Source organism: Marmota marmota, unplaced genomic scaffold (genome assembly GCF_001458135.2).
Source record: "Marmota marmota marmota unplaced genomic scaffold, marMar, whole genome shotgun sequence".
Lineage (NCBI taxonomy): Eukaryota > Metazoa > Chordata > Mammalia > Rodentia > Sciuridae > Marmota > Marmota marmota.
In genome coordinates, this window is record NW_025999842.1 from 31,731,007 (window position 1) to 31,755,771 (window position 24,765).

Sequence of the window (24,765 nt, forward strand, 5' to 3'; positions counted from 1 at the left end):
TTACAATGTACATTTGAAATGAAGACTCCATAAGTTTCTAAATTCTTAAAACACCTAAAAATAAACTTAATAAGACACATAAAAAAACTATAATAAAAGGAAAAATGTCTTATTGAGAGCAAATGAAACTTCAAATAAGCAGAAAAACATGCTCTTTATAGATGGAAGTATTGATGTTAGAGAGACATCGACTATCAATCTAATTTTCAGGTTTACAACTATTTTATATCAGAGTACAAATGAATTATTATCTATAATTTAATAAAAATGGTATTATATTTTAAACTCAACGGTGTGGAACAGTCAGAATTTATATAGAGAAAGCTAATCAAAGGGACATAAATATTTAAAATATTATAAAACTACTCTAAATAAAAAAGCATCATATTGGTTTACTTAAGGAAATATGTCCAGAATACACAATCAAAAACCTTCCTGATTTCTGTGAAAAGTTAAGAAATGAAAGCAAATAGATATGTCTATTGATACAGTAGATGATTACATAGATATGAAATTTATGTATATAAAGGACGTACATAAGTTAACCTATGAATTGACAAATGGAGTCAGACAAATTGGCAAGAGTTTTGGAGAAAAACATCACTATATGTCTTCTTTTAAATTTAAAAGCCAAATAAATTACATATGGAATTAATTATCCAACATTAAAAAATTGCCCTAGAAATGTTAGAAAAAAGACAACAGATCTGGAAGGAAATGCCTCAATTAATTTTAAAGCTCACACAAAAAAAATTCAAACTCTTTAATAATTTAGAAGTGAAATTAAGTCTAAGGAAAATTGGCAGAAAACCTCTATCAATAGCTGATGCTTTATATTTAATATGATGTGTCAATCAGTATTCATTATTCATGATGGTTCTTGATACCATCTCTTGTTATTGCTTTTTTGTATAAAATTTGCAATATTGTTAAAAGAAACAACTACCAAAGATCTTATCAATATTTCTGTTGGGGACTGTGTTAAGTTCATTGCTTTGCAGAGGGAAAACTGATATTTAAATTGGTGATGCTGCTTATGAGAAAAAAACCTGTTAGGCCTGGGGTTGTAGTTCAGTGGTACAGTGCTTATTTGATATGTATGAAGCACTGGGTTCAATTCTCAGCACTGCATAAAAATAAATAAATAAAATAAAGATATTGTGCCCATTAAAAAAAAATCCACCCATTAAATCTCCCTTTCTGTTCTTCAGTAATGTTTTAAATTTTCATTATCTGTGTTTTATTTTTTTTTTTAATATAAATCTTTCCATTTTTGGGGGGGTTAATTACTGATTTTTTTATTTTTATTTTTTGGTTATCTTAAGTGTAATTTTTAGTTATCATTGCTTGTAAGTGGTTTCTTTCAGAAAATCATTTGACAAATACACTGAGCATTGATTAAGTTTCAGCAACCTTTTTAGGAACCAATGATAACTGAGAAAACAAAGCAGAGAGTAAGCCCTGACTTTTTATTATAATAGGAGATAGAAAATAAACAAGACTTATAATACAGATTTAAGTTAAAAAAAAAAAACTTATCTAATATGACTCACCTATAGAAAGAGAAGCAATGAGAAAAAAAATGCAGATAGATGTGGATAAAAACATGGATATGGATGTGGATATGTGTGAATATACAGAAATGAGATTTACTTGAAAAATGTATGTTAGAGTATGAGTATATGTGTGTGAATATAAAGGAAGTGCTAAATAGAAAGTAACAGAAAACTGTGCAAAAGCTGTAAGGACATAATCTGAAATTTTGAAAGTTCATCTAGAAAGGCAAAAAAAAAAAAAAATGCCACAATGATATTGAAGTCAAAATCTTAATGAAAAGTGAAAGTAAGTAGTTACATGGTTATCTGGAGTGGGACATTCCAAAGAAAAGAATGCAACATACTCCCCAAAACGGATCAAACCTGATGTGCTCAACAATAGAGTAGGGAGGGAAATGAGGTGATTCCAGGTGACAGGCTGGGGGATGTTGAGGGTAATGGGTGCTGGATGGCACTTTTTTTTTTTTTTTAAGTTTTATCACCACTGGTCACCCTGACTTCCACTCCTCCACTTAGTGCTCCATCCTGCACATCCTCAGCCAGGTAGCAGCTCTACTAGGCCTGACTCTTACTATGGTTCTTAAAATTAGGGGCTATAACTTCTTCACATCATGTATGTTTTCCCCTGTGTAAACCAGTTCAATTTCCAATATAAATTTGGTTGTTTTCTTATATTTAATCACAATGATTCCTCGTACTGCTGATCTCATAGTTTTGCTGGAAGGTGACTATTTCCATTGGAGCGTTTTGTTTTCCTGTTTCTTTGGTGTGATTCCAGAGGGAAAATGAAAAGGCATTGAACCTATGCTACCATGTTCATAATGGAAATCTTCTTGAGTGATGTTTGCGGTAAGAAAAGGATACGTACAAAGCTTTGACTTTTTAAATAATTAATTGATGAAGATATATATATATATATATATATATATATATATATATAGCACAAAAATAAGATGCTCAACAAGATGAATATTCACAAAGTGAGAAAACCTACATAATAGCACACATATAAAGTCACAGAATATTATCAGTCCATTAGAAAACTTCTTGAGCTCCACCCAACCCACTTTTTTGGTTTTAATCTTTTTAATTGTATTACATTTGAACTTCTTCACTTTATGCATGTCTAAGCCCTGTGTTAACTTTTGTAACCAGTAAAAATAAAAATAAATTGTATATAAGAGTGAAATTATTTTCTTTTCATTTTAAGAAAGACCTTTTGATTAAGATTAGTTGCTTTTTGATGAAACTATTTAGCTCTCCATCAGCTGCTTTATTTGGTTGATTGGCAGGAACAGGAGACAAATCTTACAGTGTGAACAAACAAAACAAGGGAAAGATTTGCATGGGCTACCGGAGCAGCTCTCCCATATTTTTGTTACATTTTTAAACCTGAAAATTATCCCAATGTGTCCAAATCCATGTTCTAACCCATGTTATCTGAGAGTGCATGTTTCATTCAGTGCTATTCAATACTGTGCACTCAGGTCAATCGTTTAGGTCATGGAAAACATAACATGTTACTTCGCAAACCTGCTGCCTTTTAGCTTTTAGAAATACAGATCTTCCCACTCCTGGTAGGTGAAAGTGGTGGATTAAATAACAGTGCATGATGAGTCTGGAATGAATTCTATTTGAAACAATCAATGAGACCCCATTGGTCTACAAAGGAACAAATGTAGCACAGCATACTGGCCTACTACAGTTTTGACTTTGTCCTCTTCTCCAATACTGTTCTTCTCCCCACCCCCAAATATGGGAGCTGAACTTTATGATCTGGGTCCTGGCAACAGACAGGCTCAGAGCTGCATGTATCTCAGTGGCCAGGAGTCACTCTCTGGTTTCTTGGAAAGAGAAGCAGGCTTGCTTAACTGGCAAGTTGGTGAACTCCCACATTTCCCCAGAGTGTAAAGGGAAAGAAAATCTCTGTAGGAGCCATTCCCTAGCCAACACTAACATAATGGGGAGAGGGTCAATGGTTGGCTGGATTAACCAGGACAGGGGTTGAAGCAAAGCAAGAGTGGCTGTCACTCAGACAAGGAAGTATTCACTCTATATGCAAATTTCCTGGCTTCCATTTCTGGGCTCTTTACATTTGATGGTGTGCCGTGTCCAATGTGTTAACATTCCCCACAAGGCCAAGGCACAAGCCTCTCAGGTCACTACGGCAGGATTCAATTTCACTGACTCCCAGTGACCTTTGTTTCAAACAAAAGCTAAACTCCAGAGCTGGATTTTTGTTTTGTTTTGTTTTAGCTCTTTGCCATGTGCCCCTCCCTTTCTCAACTCTCTCAAATGAGTTTAATTCTAGCTCTTACTAAGGCTTTTGGTGAACCAAATAAACATTAGGGTTCTCAAAAATATGTAGTTAATTATATATTACTGCAAAGCTCTGTGCTGAGGAACGAGCATCTCATCTTACAAAGTATGCACTCTTTAAACAGTACAACAGAAAACGGTAAAAAACACAGAGCAAAAGAACCAGGCCAGGTTTGGCCTCTGAGTTGTCGATCTTTTTAAGTAAAAATGTACAGAGAAAGGTTGTGACAGCAACTTTTAAATTTCATGTGTTTCTTCTAGTACTAAGCTGTCCATGTTAAGAGCGTTCAATTTTGTTTAAATAGGAATGAACCACAACAAAATTTACCAACACAACCAGATTTTGATTCTACCATTTGCTTTAAAGGCAGAAATCTAAATCCTAAATAATGCAGTGTTTCTTTTCTACATTCTGGCTGTATTTGTAAGTGCTAAGGGCTGAATGCCACCCCTATGGCAGAGAATGTCTATTTTTATATTTAATTTAGTTCTTTGAACATGAAAATATCCCTTAATTCTAGGAATTTTCCAAATGTCTATATAAAATTTATTAGATTTTGTTTTGTATGTAATTATAGAAATCCTGATGTTCTTCTTTAGAAAATATTCTGTTGTAAAGGAACTATTTCAGTCAATCAGATGTTTCTAAGTATACAGTTATTAAATAACATGGGAGAAAAATCCAGATGGCTTAAAATACATTTTGGTAAAACATGTAGTATTTATTGTGAGGAACAGAATTTTTTAAATATTAAATTTGTGTCACCTAAATATATTTAATATAAAAACATTAGTTTTATTTTATAACTGATTAAACATTTTATAATGTTATGCCATATGCCAGATATTGGCATTATGCCAAAGAGCCCAAAACCTGACCCACAATATGTGCTGAGACTGATTATAACATAAGAACTCTTATATAAAAGATCGAGTGCAGCACTATGGGAAATAGAAAATAAGACTTGGTCTTTTTTCTTAAAGAACTTCTAATTAATAGGAGAAGTAAAACATGTTGATAGCAAGTACAGTACAAAACAGAGCATGGTAATGCCAGAAAAGAAGTGAAGTATTCAAATAAATTAGTGAAGTTAGAGGGAATTTGTAGCTCCAGGGACAACATTTATTTCATTGACAGTTAAACCATATATTTGAAGGACCAGTGTAGGTCCTGTTGCTATTACAAAATATCTGAGACTGAGTGATTTATAAAGAATCAAGGTTTATTTTGGTTCATGGTTCTGGAGGCAGGGGAGTTCAAGAACATGATCTGCTTCCCTTCTGATGAGAGTTTTATGCTATTTCAACTCACAGTGGATAGTAAAAGAGCAATCAGGCATCTGTGGAAGATGAGAAACACTTATGAGAAAGAAGAAAAAGCCAAGGAAGCCAAACTTGCCTTTTAAACAAAGCACACATGCAATAAAGAATCTGGTCCTATAATAATCAGGGCATTCTTGCAAGGAGGCATCAACCCATTCTTGAGGGCTCCACTTCTATGACCTAAACATCCTTGCTAGGCCTCACCTTCCAACCCTGTCACTTGGGGGAACAAGCCTCAACATAAGCTTCAGTTGATATGAACCACATTCGAACTTGTAAAAGAGTCCAGTAGGAGGAGCTGAATTCAGGGAAAGAGTATTGTTGGCAGATGGAATAACATAATAATTAGACTTAGTTTGCCAAACCACACATGGAGCAATATAGTCCATTATGGGTAAATGAAAAATTTCAACTGGAAATATATACAGAGGAAGGCAGCCAGGTTGGCGAGGTGATTGAAAACCATGTGATGTGGTGCATGGATAAAGGTTCAGATGCTATTTAACCTAGAATAGAAGATAATCCATCAAAAGAAATGTGATAGCTGTCGTCACATATAGTGCTTCAAAGTCAGCAGTGTGACAGAGGGATTAGCCATACTCTGCATGCTTCCAGAGGCACAGCTAGTGTCAATACTAGAAACTACAGGAGGACAGACTTCAACATAGGAAATAAGTGTGTAATGATAAAAATTATTTGAAAATGGAAAAGATGGCCTCAGGAGGAGGATTTTCAGGCAAGAAAAGATATAGAGTAGGTAGAGCCATTTTACTGAAGACCAACGCTTACAAGCTGTATAACCTACTTACATATTCTAAGCTTCTGTTTTCTCATCTCTAGAGAGGGGAAATTAATTAAGCATCTACTTCATAGAGCTATTTTGATTATTAAGTGAGTCCTTAACCTGCACAGGGATTGGCAAATCACAAATGCTTTCCTACAAGCCAAAGACTGGGCAGTCTCTTAACAGAGTCTTTATAGATGCAAATTTAGCACAAAATGATCAAAGTTGTGTTCCCTCTAATCATTTGATTCTAAATCAGTTATAAATAAGAAATTAGCACTATTTGAAGGTAGTGAAATTATCCAAACATTTTAGTCATTTTTTTCCACCGCTGTGACCATAAGGATCCAACCAGAACAACTGTAGAGGAGGAAAGTTTATTTGATGGCTCATGGTTACAGAAGTCTTAGTCCATAGAAAGCCAGCTCCATTCCTTGGGGCTGGAGGAGAGGCTGAACATCATGGTGGGAGAGTGTGGCAGAGGGAAGCTGCTCTCATCATGATCAGAAAACACAGAGAGGTCTTCACTTGCCGGATACAAATATACCCCAAGTCCATGCCCCAATTCCCACCTCCTCCAGCCATACCCTACCACTTTGGGTAGGACTCAGTTAATCCCTATCCAAGGATTAATTCACGATTGGGTTAAGACTCTTACAACCCAATTGTTTCTCCTAGGTACCATCTTGCATTGTCTTACATGTAAGTGTTTGGGGAGACACCTCATATTCAAACCAAATTGAAACAAACATACAAAAAGTTGCAGGATATAAAATAGATGGATACAAAAACAAAAGACTCAGAGTTATAGATAGAACTAAACAAAGTATCCCAGTGTCACCAAAGGCAAGAGTTCTTTATACTACAAGGAAAAGTATTAACTGTTGGACAGACTTCAAGAAACAGTTCAATGAGCCTTGCAAAAAAGGAGGCTCACTGGTAATTTTTCAGATTTCAGTTCATAAGTCAGATTGCAGTTGATTAAGAAGTAAGTGGAGTTGAGGATGTGGAAGTAACTGGTGAGTCACATACTTCTGAAAGGATAATTTATTTTTTACCAGGCACTCATTTAATTAGTACAGTGGTTTAAAGAAGCACATTGAAAAGAAGTTCCCAGTGGCAGAAAAGCAAAGGAAATTTGGAAAACATTGTTTTATATACAAAAGAAAAGGTTTCACTGGGTGGGGAGCCATGAAGTTTCAGGGGAGGAAGAGGAAATAAATATTCAGTGGATCACTGAAGAGTAGAATCAATTCTGAAATCACACATTGTTCTCAGAACTTTGGTTCATTTTATATGGAAGGATATATAGAAATCACAATCTGAACACTGAATGAGGCCTTCATTACTGGGGTATCTTTATTTTTTGACTGTTTCAGTAGACTTAGAAAATACATATACAAACTTGGATAAAAAATATAAATATAGAGGCAGATTGCCCCTGGTGAATCATAAATGCAATTTTGTATCTATTCTCCTATTTTGATGAAAATCTATTTTTCCTGATTTAAATGCCATTGTTCTTCTACATTTTAGTTTCATAATTTCATGAAACTAGAGAGTGTTTCTTCGTAATATTTTGTATGGGCAACATTTACCTAGCTTTATCTATGTCATTCAGTTTCTGTGTTCACGTTTCTTGCTTGCATGAATCTCTTTCGGCATGAGGTCAATTTAGTTTTTTCTGAGGTATAAGATCCTTGAACTTGAGCAAAGATCTGCTGATGGTAACCTCACTTAGTTTTTCTTTGATTTAACATTGCTTTATTTCATCCTGGATCTTGAAAGATAGTTTCTTTGGGAGTATCCAGTTGAAAGTTGTTACATATCACATCTTTTAAGTTATTTCAATGTCTTCTAGTTTCTATTGTTCTTGGTCAGTTTGCTAGAGGCCAGTATAATTGTTCTTTGTCAATCTTCTCTTTCTTCTTTCCAGGATGATTTTAAGATTTTGACTTTGCAGTTTCACTATTTCTTGGGGTGGATTTCGTTTTAGCTTCTTTGGTTTAAGTTAGGCTTTCTTCCCCTGCCTATGAAATATCAAATTTTATGCATTCTAGATATTCAAATAATCAAATAATACCTGTCTTAATAATATCTAAAGTCCCTCAGGCTCAAATTAATTGTCTATTTTTGTAGCTGTCATGAAACCATGGTATTTGTTATTTGATTAAATTTTGAACTTTTTTCATTGTGAATTTACATTTGGTTAATCTTAATCTGTCCATGTCCTGAAAGCCCAAATATAAGATGCTTTTTTGCAAAGGGAAACCATTTGCTTTCATTGGAAGCCACAGAGCATTACCAAATTGAGACTAAATTGATGAAATTTAGGAATCTTGGCTTAACAATGTCTCAGGATTACTCTTCCCATTGAGAGATAATCCTAAAGCTATGAGACTCCAAGCCTCGAAGCTGGTATCCACTATCCTCAGGCTGACTGATTTCATATTTACTCTTCACTAGCCTTAAAGATTTGCTGCATTATTTTCAGCATTGCATTATAAAGTGTGTTTCTTGCAATTTATCTAGCATGTTCATATTGTAACAGGAAAGTAACTCAGCTTATCTAGTCCAGTGCTTTTTGGAACCAGCTGTCCTTGAATAATTTCTTTCAGTTTATATAAAATTCAAATGTCAATTAAAGCCACATTCTTTGTTAGATTTTTTTTTTTTTTTGAAGTTGAAAATGTGTCAACACCACTGGGGAATTTTGAAACTGACAAAAAAAGTGTATGCTCGATTTATTACATAAACAATATTTAACCTGAGAGTTTCTGCTGGGAGCCTGCTCTTAATTATTATAAAAGCTTAATTTTCTAACTCTTGGTTCTCTGTTTTTTTAATAAGTTAGCCACTGGACAGATGTGGCTATTAAGCATATGAAATATAGATAATATGAATTAAGATATTCCTCAATGGTGAAGTATCCACTGAATTTCTAAGATAGTACTAATAGAAGATGTAAAATATCTTGTGAATATTTTTATAATTATTGCACATTAAAATGATAATGTTATTATCATTTGGGTGAAATAAAATATATTTTTTAAAATTAAGCTTTTCTGTTTATTTATGTTTTTTAACAGAACTCCCAAGTTTAAATTATATTTGTGGCTCACATATTTGTACTAGAAAGCATGGTAGCTCTAGCCAGCATTTTTAGTTTCTTACAAATTTGTTTATATTTTTAAAATATCATTTTTAAAATTAAAAAAAAAATCCCATTCACAATAGCCTCAAATAAAAAAAAATGTATCTGGGAATCAATCTGTCAAAATAGGTCAAAGACCTCTACATTGAAAAACACAGAACACTAAGGAGAAATTGAAGAAAACATTAGAAAATGGAAAGACCTCCCATGTTCTTGGATTTGCAGAATTAACATTGTCAAAATGCACATACTAAAGAACAAAATCATGGCATTTGCAGGTAAATGGATGGCATTGGAGAAGATAATGCTAAGTGAAGCTAGCCAATCCCCAAAAAACAAATGTTGAATGTTTTCTCTGATATAAGGAGGTTGACTCATAGTGGGGTAGGGGTAGGGAGGGAGAGCGTGGGAGGATTAGATGAATTCTAGATAGGGAAGAGGGGTGGGAGGGAAAAGGAGGGAGCAGGGGATTAGCAAGGATGGTGGAATGTGATGGACATCATTATCCAAAGTTCATGTATGAAGACTTGAATTGGGTGTCAACATACTTTATATACAAACAGAGATATGAAAAATTGTGGTATATATCTGTATTAAGAATTATAATGCAAAAAAGTACATGCATAAAGGCATAAATTGGTGTGAACATACTTTATATACGGAGATATGAAAAAATGTGCTGTATATGTGTAATAAGAATTGTAATGCATTCCACTGCTGGCTTGTATTTAAAAAAAATAAAATCAATAAACTATTTTTTAAAATGAGCATACTACCAAAAGCTCCATTCAGATTCATTGCAATTCCTATAAAAATTCCAATGATGTTCTTCATAGATATAGAAAAAGCTGTCATGAAATTCATTTGGAAAAACAAGAGACCCAGAATAGCCAAAGCAATTCCTAGTGAAAACAAAAACAAAAACAAAAACAAAGCAGGAGGCATCATTATACCAGACCTAAAATTATTCTATGGAGCAATTGTAACAAAAATAGCTTGATATTGTCACCAAAACAGGCAAGAAGACCAGTGGAACAGATTAGAAGACACAGAGACAAACCCACAAAAGTATGGTTACCTCATCCTAGACAAAGGCGCCAATAACATACATTGGAGAAAAGAGACCTTTTAACAAATGGTGCTGAGAAAACTGGAAATCCATATGGAGCAGAATAAAATTAAACCCCTATCTCTCACCCTGTACAAAATTCAGGTCAAAGTGGATCAAGTATCAAGGTGTTAGATCTGAAATGCTGCACATACTAGAAGAAAAACTAGACCCAACACTCCCCATATTGGCACAGGAACTGATTTCCTTAATAAGACTCCTAAAGCACAACAAGTAAAATCAATAATCAATACTAAAAAACAATCAAGAACGTGAAGAGAGAAACTACAAAATGGGAGAAAATCTTTGTCACCTGCATCTCAGAGCATTAATCTCTAGGTTAGACAAAGAACTCAAAAAACTTATTCCCAAAATCAAATAACCCAATCAATAAATGGTCAAAGGGACTGATCAAGCACTTCACAGAAAAAGAAACATGAATGGTCAACAAATGTATGAAAAATGTTCAATATCTCTAGAAATTAGAGAAATGCAAATTAACCTTACACCAAGATTCCATCACTCCAGTGACAATGGCAATTATCAAAAATACAGGTAACAACAAATGTTGGCAAGGATATGGAAAAAAAAAGTTACACTCATACATTTCTGGTTGGGTTGCAAATTGGTGTAACTACTCTGGAAAGCAGTATGAACATTCCTCAAAAAGCTTGAAATAGAACTCCCATTTCATCCAGTTATCTCAATACTTGATATATATTCAAAGGAATTAATATCAGCATACTACAGTGATACAGCCACATCAATGTTTATAGCAGCTCAATTCACAATAGCTAAGATATGGAACAAACCTAGATGCCCTTTAACAGATTAATAGAAAAGGACAATGTGGTATTCATACACAATGAAGTATTACTCAGCCTTAAAGAAGAATGACTTTTTAACACTTGGAAGCAAATGGATGGAACTGGAGACAATCATGCTAAGTGAAGTAAACCAGTCCCCCAAAAGCAAATGTTGAATGTTTTCTCTAATAGGTGAACCTAACCCACAATAATTGGGGGTCAGGGCAAGAATAGAAGTGCAGTAGATTAGACAATAGAGGATGGAGGCCAGGGAGGGGTATAAGCAAAGACAAGACAGTGGAATGAATCTTGTACATATATGAGAACAACACAGTGAATTCCACCACCATGCACATCCATAAGAATGGGACTCTAATTAGAATAAGATATGTTCCAAGCTTATATAATTATATCAAAATGGATTGTGCTGCCATATATAACTAAAAAGAACCAATGACACATAAAATAAAATATTTCCTTTAAATATAAATATTATGATTTCATAATCAAAGGATAATTCCAAAGAAGTTTCAAATAGTAAACAAATGCTATAAACAGATGCTACATTTCTTATTTTAGATTTGTTTTACCAAAGAAATAGCTTCATTTTTATTGTATTTACAAATATCATGAATCCCCATGTTAAAAATTCAAACAGTTTTGACATTTATAAATCAAGTCAAAACCTAAACTACTCAATCCTAAGCATTCTGTAATAAATGAAACTACAGCATTTGATCTTTCAAAATTGTTAAAATTATGTCCATATGGGCATGACTTTTTATTAAAGTCTCATTTCAATAGTGAGCAGTGTATACTCCCCTCTTGAAAGTTGGCAGTAGAGGCTGAGACAGTAGTGGGGAAAGGAATGATTAAAGGCTGAGGATGGGCACTAAGTTATGGTAGCACAATAGCTAAAATTTGCAGTGTGCTATTGCACTGTAGGATGACAATAAACACAAAAATTGTATGCATATTTCAAAGAGCTTGAAGAAAAGATTTTGAAAGTTTTGACCATGAATAAATGAAAAGTGTGTGAGAAAATATAAATGCCTAAACTGATTTTTAAAATATATAATATACACATGTATCAAAACATTGCATGTTACCCCATTAACATACATGATTTTTGTGTTTTTCATGTTATTAGTTAAAAGTCAATTTTTAAAGAGGAGGAAAATTGTTAAGAGGGTAGATCTTATATTAAGGGTACTTAGCAGAATAAAGTAAAATAAAATTTCCCAGAAAAAAAAAATATGCAAGTAAGCCAAAAACTATTTTGAAATTGGTCTAATTACATACAAGATTAATATATATTTTAAGAGGTGGCCTTAATTTTTATGGAATTGATTTTTCTTGATGGTATGCTATTCTTTCTAGGTGTAGTGGAAGACATTTTACCCGGCAAAGAGCTCCAGTTACTGAGGGAAAGCCCTGGGTGGACTGTGTGCATTGCATAAAAATGTTCAGTTCTAAGATAACTTTAGAAAGCCACTGCTAGAATTCCAGTATTTTCTAACTGATGTGACTCTGTGAAATCTAATGATAAACTTCTAGTTGTAGTCACTAGATCTATATGAGTTCTATTCCTTGTCCTCTGCCTTTTTCAAGAGCACCATAACAGGAACACAGGAACACCACTGATGTTCTGCCCCTACTGAGTCTCACAATGTTTCTGTGCACAAAGTCATTCAACACTGTGTCATTGTTTTTTGTTTTTTGTTTTTTCATTCATATCGACAGATTTTGCAAGGTTTTGAAAATGAGTTTTGAAACTTAACAATCAGTATGAATTGAAAGAGAGTATTTGAAGTCAAATCTAGTATTGTATTCAACTGAGAACTGCAGTGATCTTTTTGTTGATTTTGTTTTACCTCTGAGGGTTCATTTGCCTTTACTGTTCTCTCCTGGTCTGGCCTAAACCAAATGTGTTGATTTTTGACTTTGAGTTACATTTCAGTGGCTTAATAAAAAAAAAGTTGATCTTTTTACTGTTGTGGGAAATTTAAAACCCATATAATTGCCCTTAGATTTAATTCCAGTTTTGATTAACAGCCCTCTGGCATGTACTCTTTTCTAATTAATAAGTAGTGTACAGATTTTTAAGATAAATTAAAATTATTGGCATTTTAAAAAAACTTTGAACAGAGAATATTTTGATAGGTTTATATGAAAAATAAAGTATATTACCTAATATTTTCTGGAAGCAATATTGGCGATAGGAAGCTTTCTTTTCTTGTGATGATCTGGGGTATGAGGCTAGTGGTAGAATAGCAAATGAGATGGCTTGACAGTATAACCTCCAGGAGAAAAATATAAAGGAAAGAAAAAAAAGTGAAGGAATGGAATGGAACTAGAGGCAGGAATTCACCACCACCACCTATCAGGAAGAAGGCCTCCCAGAGTCCCTTGTGGGAAGGGCAGGTTTGTGCAATCTGAATTGCCCTATCCATTCCTCATTTTTCCCCTTTAATTAACAGAACTGTGTGTCTCTTTATGCTTGGTCATTCTTGTACTAATGGAAAAAAAATAGTGGTTATAAATTTTGAATGCTGAGAATATATTTGAAAGTATATCTGATTTTATTTTTTACTTAGCTAAAACTTCTGAAACTTATAATTGCAGTTCAGCAGCAAAACAATGTAGTAATGAGGTCCTGACTTGGGTAGTAGTGGGGAAGGAAATATGTTGGCAATATTTCAGAACCATACCCAGCAGGCTTTGGTGAGCAGAAAAGGAATGAGGAGAACTCAAAGATGATGCAAAGGGTGGAATTAACTCAAGTGAGGAAAAAAGAAAAGCAGCTCAATATTCATCTAGCCAACTAATCTATAAGGAAGTGAAAAATCAATTATTTAATCAGAAAAATGAAATTACATTATAAGTCAATCTCTCATCTACAAGCCCAATGTTGTCAGTAGGTATTGTCTTAAGTGATGACTATATTATTTTTTATCTTATCAATCTATGTACATTGAAATGGCATCACATAGTTCATAAAACTCACAATTAAAGCACATTAATTCTTGAATTTACACATGGGCTAGGAAATGGAGCACTTAATTATGAGTCAATAAAACTAGTTTATAGACATAGAACTTCCTTCACAGTGCCATAAAACTTCAAGAATCATTAGCTATAAAAACACTTCATCTTCTATATGCACATCTGTGAAACGGGATGATTTGTGCTGTTTTCATCTCTGCTAGAATTTAGTGTAAATATATGTAAAGTAATATTGAAACATTTAGGAGCAAGTTTCTATAGATGGTTTTTCATTGCCTAATACTTCTGCCTGTGATTATTTGCTCTACCATAAAAGATCATTTTTAACAGATTGTCTGGAAAACACACACACACACAGACACACACACCCATCATACAACTTTTTGTAATATTAATTACTTTGTGTTTATATTTCAGTTCTCATACTGTACATAGATTAAGCAATGCCATCTTCCTAGTTTTTTTTCATTATTTATATTCAATATTACAACCATATTACTTGCTCCAACTTAATGTCATAATGAATGATGCAGTGGTATTTAAGAACTTTTTTCTGCAATATTATTTACCTTATGTTTATATTCACACATTCCAAATGGATAAATTATAAGTTTGACTACCTTAAAAACATATTTGAGAATTGCGTTTCACATTTCTAACTTCTCATCTATAAAAAAGACATGTAGAGAAGGTGAATGAATTACCTAGTTAACTGTAAAAATTTGCCTATAAAAGTTATAAAAACTTTGAATAAATTATCATCCTTATGACACCATAATGTCTTTTCTAAACATTTTAATTGGTTGACAGAACAATAGCAGTGAAAATTTAGAAGCATCTGTTTTTGTCTCCACCAATTATTGAGGAAAAAATATCTGACCTATCATGGAGCCAACGAAAAGCTTTGCAGTGTTACATAATCTAGTGAAAGCTTTGACATGATTATTTATAACCAGTAGACACATGGGGCATGCCTCTGGATTGGAGTTTTTGTGTCTTTTTTTTTACCTACTTATGAAAAACAGTGAGCTGATTATAGCCTTTTATTTGATTTATGTTGAACTAATTGTCAGAGTTACCAACATTTATTCATATATTTAACACATTTATTGAGCTTCAACTATGTATGTGTCAGGGTTTTAGGCACCAAAAACCTATTATGCCTAAAGTAAATTCCTAACTCATGGTGATTGTATTCTGGTGTGAAAGGAAGACAATGAACTCATTAATAGATAATTAATAACAAAATACCAGAATATAGTCTGTGTTTGAAGGAACACTGGGTCAAGGATGACAAGCATGTATGGCCAGAGTGGATGCAGATGGCAAGGTTATGCAATGATCTAGGGAACGAAAAGGAATTTCAGTTTTGTTCTATTAGAGTGGAAGCCACTGGAACTAGGATGATTAGAAAGTAAACACTTCTGTGTTTGTTTGGAATCTCATCTCTTGGAGTCAATTGGTAACAAATGAATCCTAATTACATAGCAAGCCAGGACATAATCACTCCAGTCTTGAACGGAATACATGATCTGAACTACATTTTATAAAAATTCTTTTCACTCTTCTTGACCAGGAGGGTGAGAATTAGGAGAGAAAGGCACTGGTCAGCTCAGCTGGAAAGTGATAAAAGTATTTAGAGAGGCTGGGGAGAATAGACAGGGAGGGATGGGGGAAGTCCAGTGAATGGGTGCAAAGTAACAGGAGCAAGGAGTATTGGGTGCTATGCATGGTGGGATGCCTCTAGATAACCCTAATGCACTGTATACTTCAAAAGCTAGAGGAAAGGGTGTGGAAAGTCATACCCCAACATTCTTCATTATACATCACGGGTGTGCACCATCACACCCAGCTTAAAATCTACTCTCTTCTCCAGTCAACATGTTGGAAGTGGGATTGCTGGTAATTTTGTTTTCCTCTTTGTATTAATCTATAATTTCTAATTTTTATGATCAAAATGCAGTTTTAACAAATATTTAAAATTTAAAGATTAAAGGTAAATTTCAAAATATGTATTAATTGGTCTTCATTATTTCAGTGACCACAGATTCTAAACTTGGACAACTTGTTACAGTCTTTCTCGTAAACTTGCAAACTTGTAAACTTGTAACAGTTGATCTTGTTATTGTTGGTTTTTTTTCATGGAAATAGTTTTCTGACGTTTTTTGTTTTGTTTCTTTTTGTCTTGATCAGTCACATATATTTCTAGGGGGTAAAGTGGCAACAGTCATATGTATTTCTAGAAATGGCTTATAAATTCTTCTTACAGGATCTGATTGAAATAATCAAGGAGAAATTTAAAAATAGTGCAGAAAGTTTAAAATTCACACAAATAATTTATAAACAAAGAAATTTTTTTCCACAGAGTGGAATTTTCACGAAGGGCAATTGGAACCAGCATTTAACTTCATTTCCTGAGAAAGCATTGCTGTTTTAAGTGAAGTTATAGAGAGACGTAAAGAGATGCTGGTAATTTACTACATAATTTATTTTTAGTTTTTGTTTTTTAATATTTTTAACATAAATTTTAAAATGTGTATATTTGTGGCATACAACTGATGTTTGAAATATGTATACACTAAATAATGGCTCAATAGAGCTAATTAAGATATACCTTACCACACATGCTTATTGTTTTCTCTCTCTCTCTCTCTCTCTCTCTCTCTCTCTCTCTCTCTCTCTCTCTCTTTGGTACCAGGGTTTGAACTCAAGGGCACTCAACACTGAGCCACATTCCCAGCCCTATTTTGTATAGGGCTGTATCCTGTAGAGACAGGATCTCACTGAGCTGCTTAGCGCCTCATGCTGAGGCTGGCTTTGAACTCAAGATCCTCCTGCCTTGCCTTCCCTGAGCTGCTGGGATTACAGGCATGCGCCATCACACCCAGCTTAAAATCTACTCTCTTAACTTCAGTCAACATGTTGTACAATCATTGGAATTTATCCTCCCATCTAACTGAAATATTGTACCTTTGGACCAACATCTCCCCCACCCTGCTGGCAAACCACAGTCCCTGAAAATCATCCTTTACTCTCTGCTTCTCTAAATTCAATTTAAGATTGCACTTGTAAGGACATTCTGTGTATTTGTCTTGCTGCATCTGGCTTAATTCTCTTAACACAATGTCCTCCAGACTCATCTATGCTGTCACAAATGACAGGATTCCCTTACTAAACTGAGTATTATTTCTCTGTGAATGTACCATATTTTGTTAATGCACTCATTTGTTGATGGACACTTAGATTGATTCCATGTCTTAATTATTGTGAATAATGCTGCAATGAATGCAGAGATGCAGATGTCTCCTTAATATACTGATTTCATTTCCTTTGAATGGAAAACCAGTAGTGGAATTACTGGATCATATGGAAGTTCTTTCCTAATTTTTAAATAACCTGCATATAGTTTTCCATAATGGCTATACAATTTACATTACCAGAAATAATGTACAAGAGTTCCCTCTTCTCCACATCATTGCCAATGCTTATTATCTTGTGCCGCAGTCTGGCTGGGCACAAATGCCGCAGTCTGGCTGGGCACACAAAATCACGAGCCACCACACAGCTTGTAGATTCAAACAGCAACTCTTTATTCCCGAACTCACACCAGCCGTCTACAATCACGTTCTGGGGAAATCCACGTTCTCTGCCCAAATCCACCACCACTGGGCTTCTGTCTCCCAAAAAATACTGTCTGAATCCCGTGAGAACTCAAGGGGAACTCAGGCAGCAGGATACGCCCTATTCCCAGCAAGAATAACCTTAAACCTGGAACACCCTAAACCGGGAACACCCTAAACCCAATTATCCTAAACCCGGAACACCCTAAACCCGGATCCGCCCTGGTCCTTGAGCAAGGTCACCTACATGCAGTGTCACTGCAAAATGTCCTATTTCCACGAGTCCTTCCACTAAGCAACATGGGGTACGCTGGCAAGGAAATTGTCATACCTACTTGGCTAATGGCTCCCAGCATCAATGCCGCAGTCTGGCTGGGCACAAAATCAGGAGCCACCACACAGCTTGTAGATTCAAACAGCAACTCTTTATTCCCGAACTCACACCAGCCGTCTACAATCACGTTCTGGGGAAATCCACGTTCTCTGCCCAAATCCACATCCACTGGGCTTCTGTCTCCCAAAAATTACTGTCTGAATCCCGTGAGAACTCGAGGGGAACTCAGGCAGCAGGATACGTTTAAAAAGCCATGGGCTACATTTTTGTATTGTATCAACATATGTCCTAACTGTTCTTGGTCTTACTGGGGTGCCTCTTTCCTCTAACAATTTTTCTTGCTCAGAGGCGAACAACTTCAAACCTTGAGTCAACCATTTTCCCCAGTTTGCCTGAGAAAGTTCTAGGAACAGGCAACTTGAAATAAAAACAAAATAAATCAAAACAATAACACATTGGTTTTTGAATTGGCTCCCAGCAATCTTGTCTTTTTGATAATAGTCATCTTGACATGTTTAAGATGACAACTCATTGTGCTTTTAATTTGAATTTTCCTGATTTTTGGTAATTTTGAAACTTTTCATATACTTGTCCAATTGTAGATCTTCTTTTGAGAAATGTCAATTCACATCATTTGCCCATTTTCAGTTGAGTAATTTGTCACTGGTGCATTTTTTTCTTCTATAAGTTCCACATATATTTTGATATTAACCCCTTATCAGACATATGTTTGTCAAATATTTTCTTCCATTTTATGGGTTGACTATTTAGCTTGTTGATTATATTCTTTTCCATGAAGAAACATTTTAGTTTGATGTAATCCTATGTGTCTATTTTTATTTTTGTTGCCCATGCTTTTAGAATCATATCCAAAAAGACTTTCCCCCAGAGCAACATCATAGAGTCTTTCCCCTAGGTTTTCTTCTAGTAGTTTTACAATTTCAAGTCTTATATTTGAATCTTTAACTCATTTTGAGTTGATTTCTATGTTAAGTATGAATTTTGGATCACATTTCACCTTTCTGCATATAGCTCTTTAGATTTTTCCAATATCACTTATTGGAACGATCCTTTACCTATTGTGTGTTCTTGCATCTTTGTCAGAAATCAAATGTCTGGAAACTATGGATTTATCTAAGGGCTTCCAAAATTTCCCAATTCAAAGTGACAGAAGAGGAAGCATTTTGCAAACCATTTGAGGCACTGTGCTTGATATATTCACATTCCCATTCTTGATTTTGAAAGAACCAAAGTATGGAAGAGCAGTGATGTATTTCATAAACATATCTTACATTGTTTATTTTTCCTTCAATGTTCTAAAAAGTTATGCAAAATATTCTTTCCTGTCTTGATATATACTATCAAAATATTCTGTCCTCTTCTCTAGCTTCTACATGCTTTATGTCTTTTCTTCTTCTTCTTCTTCTTCTTCTTCTTCTTCTTCTTCTTCTTCTTCTTCTTCTTCTTCTTTTTTCTTTTGACAAATAGTTTATTGGTCTAATATCTAATATCTTTTTTTATTTCTATTTATCTTGGAATGAGTTTAAACCTCTACAGTCATGCTTAGAGTCAAGAAAAAATACTGAAGGAATCCCTCTGATAGACCAGTTGGTCTCCAGCTGCAACCCCACATTACTTATAGAAGAACTGAAATAGGAATTACAGCAGACTTTTTTTACAAAAGTAATGGAAGCTACAAAGAATTAAATGGAGAGACATATTCAAAGTGCTAAGAGGGAAAAAAGAGACAAGAAAAGGAACTAAATAAAAAAGAAAATGGAAACAAAAAAATTGTGAATTTCAAATGCTGTGGTTAGAGAAAATATCTATCAAAATGAAGTAGATATAAAGCCTTTTCCAGATAAATAAAAAATAAGAACTATTGTCAACAGAACAGCTCTACAATAAATTTTAAGTTAAGTTCTTTAGATAGAAGCAATGATCCTAGACAGAGATGAAGTATAAACAAAGAAATGGAGACCTCTGGAAATGGTTAAATGAAAGTAATCATGATAGACATTTTTGTTATCTCTAATACTTGAAAGAAAAATTGTATATCTAATGTAAAAATAGTACCAATGTATTTTGCATTCATAGCATACATAAATGACAATAACACAAAGGATGAGAAATGAAATTGAGAGAGAAAAGTTCTTCCTCTCCATCTGAAATTTCATGATGTTAGATGTTTAGAGCTAGGTGACATTGACTCATTTATAGTTTTAAGGATGAGTCAAGGGAAATGGAATGTTTAGCATTATAAATACCAGTATAATCTGAGAGAATTTTTTTCTTTTTTTTAATTTATTCTTTTTAGATACTCATGAAAGTAGAGTGTATTTTGATATATCATATATACATGGAGTATAACTTATTCTAATTAGAATCCTATTCTTGTACTTGTACATGATGTGGAGTTACCAAGGTCATGTATTCATATATAAGGCAGGAAAGTTGTGTCTGATTCATTCTACTGTCTTTCCTATTCCCATCCCTCTACCTTCCCTTCATTCTCCTTTGTCTAATCCAATAGATTTATAATCTTCACTTCTCCCTCCCCTCCTTTGTTGTGTGTTAGCATCCACATATCAGAGAGGACATTCAGCCTTTGGTATTATGGGACTGGCTTATTTCACTCCTCATGAGAGTCTCAAATTCAACCCATTTACTGGCAAATGCCATAATTTAATTCTTCTTTATGGCTTAGCTATATTCCATTGTATATACAGATGACATTTTCTTTATTCATTCATCTTTTGAAGGGTACTGGGTTGGTTCCATAGCTTGGCTATTATGAATTGAGCTGCTATAAACATTGACATGGTTACATCACTGGAGTATGCTGACTTTAAGTCCTCTGAGTATAAACCAAGGACTGGGATAACTGGATCAAATGGTGGTTTCTGTTCTAGTTTTTTGAGGAATCTTCATACTGCTTTCCATAGTGGTTGCACTGACTTGCAGTCTCACCCGCAATTTGTGAGTAAGTCTTTTTTCCCACATCCTTTTCAACACTTATTATTACTTGTATTTTTTTTATAATTGCTGTTCTCACTGGAGTGAGATGGACTTTCAGTATAGTTTTAATTTTCATTTCTCTAATTGCTAGATATGTTGAACATTTCTTATACGCCAATGAGAAATCAGCTGAATGAGAAATCAAGAAAACTATCCCATTCACAATAGCCTCAAAAAATAAAATACTTGGGAATCAATCTAACAAAAGAGGTGAAAGACCTTTACAAGGAAAATTACAGAACAATAAAGAAAGAAATACAACTAGACCTCAGAAAATGAAAAGATCTCCAATGTTTTGGGATAGGCAGAATTAATATTGTCAAAATGTCCATGCTACCATAAGTGGTATACAGATTTAAAACAAGACCTATTAAAATTCTAATGATGTTCTTTATAGAAATAGAAAAAGTAATCATGAACTTCATTTGGGGGAAAAAAAAGAGGCCCAGGATAGCCAAAGTAATCCTCAGCAACAAAAGTGAAGCAGGAGGCATCACAATACCAGAACTTAAGTTGTACAATAGAGCTATAGTAACAAAAATTGCGTGGTATTGGCACCAAAATAGACATGAAGACCAATGGAACAGAATAGAAGACACAGAAGCAAACACATAAATACAGTTACATCATACTAGACAAAGATGTTGTAAACATACATTGGAGAAAAGATAGCTTCTTCAACAAATGGTGCTGGGGAAACTGGAAATCCATATATAAAAAATGAAATTTAATGCCTAATTCTCATTCTGCACAAAACTCAGCTCGAAGTGGATCAAGGATCTTGGAATTAGACTAGAAACCCTGCACCTACTAGAAGAAAAAGTAAGTCCAAGTCTCCATTATGTCAGCTTAGGAATTGACTTCCTCAATAAGACTCCTAAAGTGCAAAAAGTAAAATCAAGAATCAATAAATGGGATGGTATCAAAACAAAAAGCTTCTTCACAGCAAAGAAATAATAAAAATTGTGAGCAGAGATCCCATAGAATGGGAAAAAAGTCTTTACCACCATTCCTCGGATTAGAGAATTAATCTCCAGGATATGCAAAAACACAAAACACTTAATACCAAATAAACGAATAGTCCAATCAATAAATGGACAAAGGAACTGAACATACAATTCACAGTAGAAGATATATGAATGGTCAAAAAATATATGAAAAAATGTCCAACCTCTCCGGCAATTAGGGAATTTTTTTTCTAACCACTAAGCTACAATCATTTTGAAATAACAAATTAATGTGTCTCTTGTGATAAAGAATATTAAATTCTAGAAATGACATTAAATCATTTAGGTAAAATATAAACTTAAGTCTATAATCAGGACTTAAAGTTTTAGATTTATCATTTTTGTGCTTTTTTTTGCAGTGATTATACAAATTTATGAAAAAGATGTACAGAAGCATAGTTTTACCAGGAAAACAATAAAAAAAAATCTGTTACAATATACGATAAAAATAATCTCCAAAAGAGAAAGACAAAATGACAAATAAGATTACAAGAGGAAAAAACAACAACAACAACCATAAATGGAGAGTTGGAAATTTGGCAAGGACATAAAAGAATAATCATGATTTCTACTCTCATTAAAATAATATGTCAAAAGAACAAATTAAAATAATAAAAATAATATGTCAGATCTATAAGTTTAATATAAACTAAATTTGTGAGCAAGCTGAAAAAATTTGCTTGAGTACCTGTATCCCTGCAGATCTCTCTGTTACTAAGTTATTAACTCAATAAATGAATGTTGAATGAATAACCAATTCAACTGCTGCAGTCCGGCTGCAGCAAAATAACCGGGGGGTGACGAATAACTTGTGTATGTTGATACAGCAGGAGTGGAAGCCGTTTATTGCAGGACAGGAGCAGTATTTATACATTCCACACAGCTGATCTAATTAACATAAACTAGATACAGCAGTCAATGAATCAGGAATCTCCACACTTAATGGCTCGCTGGAGTTACTTCACAAACCACTCCCTCTGGCATTTTGCCAGGCGCCATCCAGACTTGTTTACAGACTCTAACATTCAACACCAATCATTATATTTGAATATTTAGAGAAAATGTGTGTCCTATGCTTAGCCATAGCTTAAGGCAAAAGGAACAATTGGTCACACTGCTCTGTCTTTATTTAAAATTGTTCATTATGGATTTTTTAAGGTATTTTTTTATTGTTACGGATATGGCACTATACATTCCTTGTCTTGATTACCATATTTTCCACAACCTCCTTAAATTTTGTGTTCCTCACTTCTCATCCTGGTCCAAGTCATGAAGAATGATCACCAGACTGTGTCTACTGCTAAAATCTCATGTGTTATTCTAATTATAAAACAAATGAAATCAATATGTGACAAATGAGAACCCATACCATAACAACTTTATCTTCAGTTAGGAATATGACCTTTTATGTACTAAAACTATAGTGGTCAGAAAGCATTTGAGATATGAACTTTTCTTCTATTATGAAAGAGGAAAACATTTCTTCCCATGAATAACTTAGGGGAAGAAGGCCAATTAGCATCTCAGGGTTATGTATTTCCCTGTTTTTATAGAACAGAGGTCACTGGCTGAAAATCAGACACACTCAAATTTTTGATTCTCCTTCCCCTGCTACTAATGCCTCTGGGAGAAAGAATCTGGAAGACTGCCAGCCCAGTAATTTTTTCATTGTCTAAGGGGCACTGTGAAGAGAACCCGTCAGCACAAGAGACACAGGCCTCAACCAAATGACTGTTGCACAAGTGAGAAAAATTCATGCTTAAGGAGCAAAGATTCTTTCCTAGAACATTACTGGTCTAGCTTATAAAATTTGTCTCTATTTTGTAACACAGCGTGAGAACATATATTTGTCTCCTTTCATAGAATGTCTGATTCCATCATCAGCCATAGTAATTGAGAGGTATATTTTCAATAAATATTGGTTGAGAATTAATACAAGTATGATATAAAATATTATTATTGTTCTCAAGTTAGAGTACTGTTGACTTAGTTCATCAGAAAGAGACATTAATTCTTTATTAGAAGTGATTATTAAATACATCTAAATTGAAACTGATGTCTAGAACATATTCTGATGAAAAAGAAGTCATTCAACTACTCACTGATGTGTGATGTGTTCAAGTGTGCTGAGTTGGGGTGCTTTCTTGTTTTGATTTAAAGCAGAAAGAAAAACAGGATGAGACAGAAATTTCAGTTGAGGTTCAGTATCTTAAATAAAGAGAAAGTAAATGCTGGGGAAAGCAAAGAGAAATAGAAGTGAAAAAGTTAAAAAATGTGGTTGACTTGAGAAATTTCAGGACAGTTTACTTGAAAGTGTGAAAAACATTATTAAGTAATTATACCTCTTTGGTGGGACTGCTTGAGAGGTTTGAAAAAGAATTATGAACTGGAGAACTTTAATCATATCCAGTAATAGGAAGGAAGCTGCCATTATTTCATTTATAAATAAAAGGAAATATTTAAAATGGAGTTTTTCATCATTAAAAAATTCCAATTACAATGAACAAATATATTCTTTAAACAAAGTTTGTAAAAGGTAAAATTGCTGACTCCCACATACTGTCAAACTCATTTTTAATCATTGGCAAAATTTTAATTGACTTTAATATTGTTTATTTTCATTTGTTTCTTAATTATTCTTTTCCATTTAGTTTTTGCTTATTTTTATAACGTATACTTAGAATTGTTCCCTTTACCACATTGTTTGTGCTTTAAGATTCCTCTGCTAAT